A 7847-nucleotide genomic window follows, 5' to 3' on the forward strand; every position below is an offset into this window, starting at 1 on the left:
TAGCGCTAGTATTTTCCCTATCAGTAGCGCGGGACAACGCGCTACTGATAAGGCGAGCAGTAGCGCCCGTCGTCCCACGCTACTTCTATACATGGCTAGCAGTAGCATGCTTTAGTGCAGAGCGTTGCTGCTAATATCTGCATCGCTTTTAGCAGGAAGCGCTACTAGTAAGGGAGCGCTACTGCTAACTCTGTTCCCCTCGCTACTGCTAGTTTTATTAGTTTCTATTTTTTTCTGCATATTTGTTTTGTATTTGAATAGGCTTTATACAATAATCTTTAGCATATCATACACATACATATGTAATCATAGCATATACATACAAATAGTCTCATCAAATCATGTCATCATCATAATCATCATCCAACACAAAGTGGTCTCTCGTCATCATCTCGAAAATAGCGATACAAGTCTCGATTACTTGCAACTACATCTTCATCCATCTAAACAATGATATACACGAGAAGAGCTATCACTTTGAGTGAGAGCGAAACTATGCAGTACAGGAGTTCGTATCCCTCTCTCACATTAGCGTGAACCTAAACTAACTACTGGCTGGCGCTCGGAAACCGGAAACTGGTACACCTGGACCTGACATTCCGGCCACTCGTGGTATACTCCTGGCGTAGCACTTCTTCGCCATGGATGATCTATACACCTGCATCGTCACATGAGTCGATGATATGCGACATATATAGTTGAGCAACAGAAAGAGACAGACTTGGGAAAAATAGAAGCAACATATCATAAGCATAAATAACAAAGTTCATCGTACCCAAAATGCCCTAACTAGAGTGATCTTCGCTAGTCGAGGAGGACGGTTTAATTACATCACAAATAAAGTTTCGTCATGCACAATTAGAAGTTTCGTCATACAGATAGTATGGACTAAATGGACACATTGTCATATATCGGCAATCACTCCATGTCGTGCCATCCATCCAAGTCAGGGAGATAGCCCCCAAGCTTAGTGAAAGGCTTTAGGTCGAGACGCTGAGCGGCTACGTGTGTTTGGACGTCTTCCCACGACATTTTTCCTTCTTCATAGAACATCCCTGTTTTTCCGACGACCTCCGTCATGATGATTTGGGCAAGTTCACGCTGGATGTGATAGAACTCAGCTCGAAGTCGATGATCATCGATATCTCCTAAGTTCTTTGCCCATTGCAGAATATGGGCATCGCCAGATCTAGGTGACATGCGAAGGTTCTGGTGATCCCGTCTGTACTCCAGCATGTGGTGTAGGACATAAAATCCATCATTAAGAGAATCACCTGGTTGTTGGATGCAGCAGAAGTCGGTCTTATGGCCGAAGGCGGGCTGCTGTCCCTTTTCTACCTGTCCTTGACCTCTCCACCCTGTGCACCGTAGTAAAACATAGCACTATCGAGAACGGACTTGATGTGGGTGTAATCCTCTTTGTTAATTTTCTTCGACGAGTCCAAGTAAAGAGCGTGGGAGTATCGGGGGTAGAGGATGATGAGGACGACACGCCCACCGCTGCACAAAATAAGTACACGTCAAATTAATTAGCCTCCACCGTGCAAATGAATGATTGAAATCAAAGGAAGGATATCCGCGCGGATGACTTACACGGGATGATAAGGCACGAGAATCGCCTCCTTGTCCTTATTGGCGAGCATGAAATTGGCGATGTATTCCCTCGCGTATTCACAGTGCTTTGGGCAGACTCCCAAGAAGCCCTCGTGCATGAAGTACGGGTCAGCGAAACAAATATGAGGTATCTGCTCAACCCCGATGAGGTAGTTCATGTGCAAGGCATAAAGGCGGAAAATGCAAAATCCAGCTTCTTCAAGTGAAACATGTCGAAGATGTAATCGAATCGAAGGAAGAACTTCTCCGCGGGGAATGTGTCGACGTACGACAATCCCCGTGGCATGTTAACCACGTAGAGTGGGTATACTGGATTTTTTGAGGCGATGAGGCCTTTCTCTATCCGCAGCACATCGCCATGAATTCTCCTTAAATCGCTGAATCTGGCTCCTAGCGCTGCTTCAGGTAGGATTGATTGACCGGGGATATGCCATTTTGCCGCGCTGGGGATATCTATACGGTCTTGAACCCGAGCCTGCTGAGGCGGCTGGATCATAGAAGCAGCTTTTTTGCCTTTCCTCGGTCTCTTCCTGGACTTCTTTACTATTAGAAGGTTGTCCATAATACGTTTAGACTCCGGAGGCGGCAATTCAGGCACCGACTCATGACGCTCAAACCCTATGTAGGCGCCAGTATTGACATACTGTTGAGTGTCATCGTCATTGTCATCCTCATCTATGGCGACGTCACCAGCGACTAATGGAGTAGGTGAGGTGTTGATGTTCATACCTAACTACGTGCTCGTGGGTGTGCTCCCGGCCGCCTCCAGACGAAGCAGACTCTTTGGCCACAACGGGACCCACCCATTGAAATAATCACCAAGCCGCCACGAGGTCTCGTCGTCATCCCTCACTAGTACCGGAGGAGCCAAATTCTTGTGGCCCGGTTTGACATTGGCCACAGAAACCTTGAAGACGTTCGGGGGGATCGGCCGGCTGTGGAACAATGGTTCCTTCGGCTCCATTATCGTCGCCTTCCCCACGTCCACCTTCTGGTCGCCAATGGTGTACAATATGGTGCACGGGGTTTCGTTAGCCTGCAAACAAAATTCTGCGACGCGAGACATCCGAAAGGCAATAAAAACGGGAGATTCTACATTTATTGAAGGGGGACAGTGTGACAGATACCGTGAGGGCATCAAGCTCAGCCAAAGATGAAGCACCGCCGAGCACGTCCGGTGCCGGAGTCAGTGCCAGAGCGGGTGTGGGAGCCGGTGCGGGAGCAGGTGCAGATGCAGGTGCTGGTGCAACGCTAGTCGAGCTGCTCTCGAGGAAGTCAGCAAGGGGAAGTCCGCTGCATTTTTTCTGGATTTTGCGTGCACAATTGAAAACGGTCGGAACCAAGGTAGTAGACATATCTACAAGCACCTGTTTTGCGGCAGCTACTGCTGTTGCAAATGTCTCGGATGATTTCTTTTCAACCGCAATCTCAACCTTCTTGTCGATGTTTTCTTCAGTTAACCTCCGTCTTTCCTTTCTCTCCTCCGTGGTCTCACAGTAGTACTTCTTCCACGTGGCGCCGTCTCCGACACCGTGCACGCGTCCATATGACAGTCGAGTCTCCACCGGGAGTCTTTTCAATATGTTCAACACCTAGTTGAATGGAGTGTCCCACTTGGGCCTCACCAACGCCTCAGATGGCAAGTCGCTTTCGGCCGCAATCCTATGCTGCTCTCTCTACAAAAGGCACAAGGATCGTTTACAAATATGACTAACATGCAGTCGAATTGATCAGAAACTAAAATTACCAGCAGTCGCATGAACTCCGTGGTGACCGCGTTCGTCTCGAAAACCTTCTTCACTGGGTCCCAACGGTGTCGGGCCCTGAGGACGTCACGCTCCTGCGGGACAGTGAACTCCGCCAAGGGGTCTGGGATGCCCAGACTCGTGGCTTCCGCGTCCTCCTTGGCCCATTTGGACCTCTTCCCGCCGTAACGACGGCTTCCGAGGTGGTGGAACCCAATGTTCCTCTATTGAAGCCCCTTCATGTACTTTGACTTTTTTGGTACCTTCGGCCTCGCAAGCCGCCTTGAATATTTGAAAGTGCTCTGCCGTGATTGTCGGATTATCCTTTACAATCTCGGAGTAGGGTTCCTTTTTGTTGACGATCCGATATTTCACCCTTGATTTCCAGGCGGCCAACGTGTCGCTAAACTTGGGCATGGTGTGTTTGTTTATCTTCTTCATTGTCGGGTCCTTATCTGGATCTTTATAATCCATTTCATCCCGGCCCAGGAACAAGAATATTTGGTGCAGCTTCTTTAGTAGGGAGGGCCTCATATTATCTATCTTGTTTAGTTTCTCATCGTTGATGGTGGTGGTTGTCCGTATGATGCAGCCTATTTCATTGTCGTAGCACGTGCACGCTTCCACGGGCGCGTTTGGCTCAAAATTGCCGTCGTCCACCTCCGTGACCACTAGTCTAGTAGTCCTGAGCTTGTTAGGAAGCTGTTGCCTCTTTGCTTTCGGTTCTATACCGGCTCCGCTAGTCTCGGCGATGGTCTCAATCTAAGCGCCAGTCTCGATGCCGGTCTCAGTCTTAGCACCAGTCTCAGTCTCAGTGCCAGTCTCGATGTCGGTCCCAGTCTCCGATGTGACAGGTGGACCCAGCAACATCAACTGTTGATCGTCGGCTTCCCTCAAAAATTCCTCTGCCGCCAGGTACACGTTGTCGCAGTCACCAGAACCCTGTCCTTCATCGTTGCTAGCCATGTTTCCTATGATTAAATCTAGTCAATTAATTCTAGACCTAATAAAATGAATAGTGACATAAAAAGGGCCTATGCTTTGCAGGAACGTTGACCCCTTCTCGGTGCGGCAAATCCCGGGCACTCGATATGTCCTAGTTTGTAGCACAAGTCATGCCGAAATTCATGGAAAATTTCGGATGACTTTTGCTAGAAAGTGGACAAATCAAGCACCTGAAATTTGCTGGAATGGAAATGAATCAACATTCCGGCAAAACATAGGCCACTCGGCTTCATTCCTTGGAAACAGTGTTCAGATATCCATCTTCGACACCGCAACACATGTCCAAATATACACGAGAAACCACATGTCCAAATTTCACAAGCTAATTCAAAAACTAAGTGTAGAAGAAAATTCATTTAACTACTAATAGAACAAAATTCGGTTAACTTTAGTGCTCTATAATGATGAAAGGAAAAAAATTTCAGTTAACTACTAATTTCATTCATTTAGGTTATTCATTTAACTTCACCAAATTAACCTATTGTACCACTACTACTAGTAGCACTACTAACCTAATTAACCTAGCAAAAACCCTACTACCCTAACTAAAAAACATCTAATTAACATCTACTAGTACCACTACTTCCCTAACCTAATTAACATCTACTAGTATCACTATATACTACAAGCAGCATGGCTACAACATTTTCTTCATTTTTTATTTTAAAAAAACATCTATGAAAACAAAAACCCTAATTAAACCCTATGGCCCTAACTAATTTTTGCTGTAAACCAATTTTTTGCTCTAAACTAATTTTTGCTCTAACATGTACTACTTAACATCTTTTGCTCTAAACTATTTTTTTGCTATAAACTAACTTTTGCTCTAATAATTTTTGCTCTAAAATGCAAAGAGAGAGGAGTGGTGGGGGCAGGGGTGGGGGGCTTACAGACAAGGGAGAGACGGTGGCGGGGAGGTGCTCGACGACGAAGGTAGGGGCGGGGGGGGGGGGCTCGGGCAGCGGCGGTCCTGGGCGGGCTCAGGCAACGGTGAGGTCGAGGTCCGCCACGGTGAGGTCGAGGGCGACCACGGTGAGGTCGAGGGAGGCCTCGGGCGGCGGCGGTGAGGCTGAGGACGGCCTCGGGCGACAGCGGTGAGGATGAGGGCGACCTCGGGGGGAGACGGTGAGGTTGCGGGCTTCCACACCGGCATGAGACGGCGGCGAAGTGGGGCAACAGCAAATTGGGGAGACATCGGCGAAGTGGGGCGATGGCGAATTGGGGAGATGGTGGCGAAGTGGGGCGAGGGATTTTGGGGAGAAGTGGTGGCCGGGGGGAGGGAAACCGCTGGTTAAGTGAAACATAACGGTAGCGCATTTCTAAAACCGCGCTATAGCTAAGTTAGCTACAACGCGTTTTCAGAAAAGCGCTACTGCTATGCCTTTCTCCTTTTTTCCCTTTTTTCATTTATTTTTCTTTACATTTTATTTTTTTCCTTTCTCCTTTTTATATTTCTTTCATTTTCATTTACTTTTTTACTTGTTTTTCATTTCATTTTATTTTCATTAGCAGTAGCACCTTACACCTAAATGCACTGCTACAACAATATTAGTGGTAGCATTGTTTCTAAAAGATCGCTACTACTATGTGTAGCCTATCGACTTAGTGGTGGGAATTTTAGTAGTAGCGCTTTTACCATGCGACGCGCTACTACTATATATGTATCTGCAGCGCGGTTATTCTGCACGCGCTACTGCTGTGTAGCAGTAGCGCTCTTTTTTAACAAGCGCTGCTGCTAAAGTTCTGTGTATAAGGTTTTCCCTAGTAGTGATACTTTGATTCGGTGGTACTGTTGGATGAAGCGGCCCAGACCAACATTACATGACCGCGTTCATGAGACTGGTTCTACCACCGTGCTTCCCACACAGGTGGCTAGTGGTTTTTGTTTCTCCCGCTTTAGTTGAATCGAGTTTGACTACGCCGGTCCTTGTTGAAGGTTAAAACAACACACTTGATGAAAATTCGTTGTGATTTGATGCGTAGGTAAGAATGGTTCTTACTAGAAGCCCATAGCAGCCACGTAAAACTTGCAACAACAAAGTAGAGGACGTCTAACTTGTTTTTGCAGGGCATGTTGTGATGTGATATGGTCAAGACGTGATGATATAAATTGTTGTATGAGATGATCATGTTTTGTAGAAGTTACCGGAACTGGCAGGAGCCATATGGTTGTCGCTTTATTGTATGAAATGCAATCATCGTGTAATTGCTTTACTTTATCACTAAGCAGTAGCGATAGTCGTAGAAGCAATAGTTGGCGAGACGACAACGATGCTATGATGAGATCAAGATGTCAAGCCGGTGATGATGGTGATCATGACGGTGCTTTGGAGATGGAGATCAAAGGCACAAGATGATGATGGCCATATCATATCACTTATATTGATTGCATGTGATGTTTACCTTTATGCATCTTATTTTGCTTAGTACGTTGGTAGCATTATAAGATGATCTCTCACTAAATTTCAAGGTATAAGTGTTCTCCCTGAATATCCACCATTGCTACAGTTCGTTGTGCCGAAACACCACGTGATGATCAGGTGTGATAAGCTCTACGTTCACATACAACGGGTGCAAGCCAGTTTTGCACAAGCAGAATACTCAGGTTAAAATTGACGAGCCTAGTATATGCAGATATGGCCTCGGAACACTGAGACCGAAAGGTCGAGCGTGAATCATATAGTAGATATGGTCAACATAGTGATGTTCACCATTGAAAACTTCTCCATCTCATGTGATGATCGGACATGGTTTAGTTGATTTGGATCACGTGATCCTTTAGATGACTAGAGAGATGTCTATCTAAGTGGGAGTTCTTAAGTAATATGATTGATTGAACTTAAATTTATCATGTACTTAGTCATGATAATATTTGCATATCTATGTTGTAGATCAATTGCTCGCGTATAGCTTCCCCGTTTTATTTATGATATGTTCCTAGAGAAAACTATGTTGAAAGATGTTAGTAGCAATGATGCGGACTAGTTTCATGATCTGAGGATTATCCTCATTGCTGCACAAAAGTATTATGTCCTTGATGCACCGCTAGGTGACGGACCTATTGCAGGAGCAGATGCAGGCGTTATGAACGTTTAGCAAGCTCGATATGATGACTACTTGATAGTTTAGTGCGCCATGCTATACGGCTTAGAACTGGGACTTCAAAAACGTTTTGAAAACCACGGAGCATATAAGATGTTCCAAGAGCTGAAATTGGTATTTCAGACTCATGCCCGAGTCGAGAGGTATGATACCTCTGACAAGTATTTTTCCTACAAGATGGAGGAGAATAGCTCAACTAGTGAGCATCTGCTCAAAATGTCTGAGTAGTACAATCGCTTGAATCAAGTGGGAGTTAATCTTCCAGATAAGATAGTGATTGACAGAGTTCTCTAGTCACTAGCGTTAAGTTAATGGAACTTCGTGATGAACTATAATATGCAAGGCATGATGAAAACGATTCCTGAGCTCTTCGTGATGCTG

Source organism: Triticum aestivum, chromosome 1A (assembly GCF_018294505.1).
Source record: "Triticum aestivum cultivar Chinese Spring chromosome 1A, IWGSC CS RefSeq v2.1, whole genome shotgun sequence".
Classification (NCBI taxonomy): Eukaryota; Viridiplantae; Streptophyta; class Magnoliopsida; order Poales; family Poaceae; genus Triticum; species Triticum aestivum.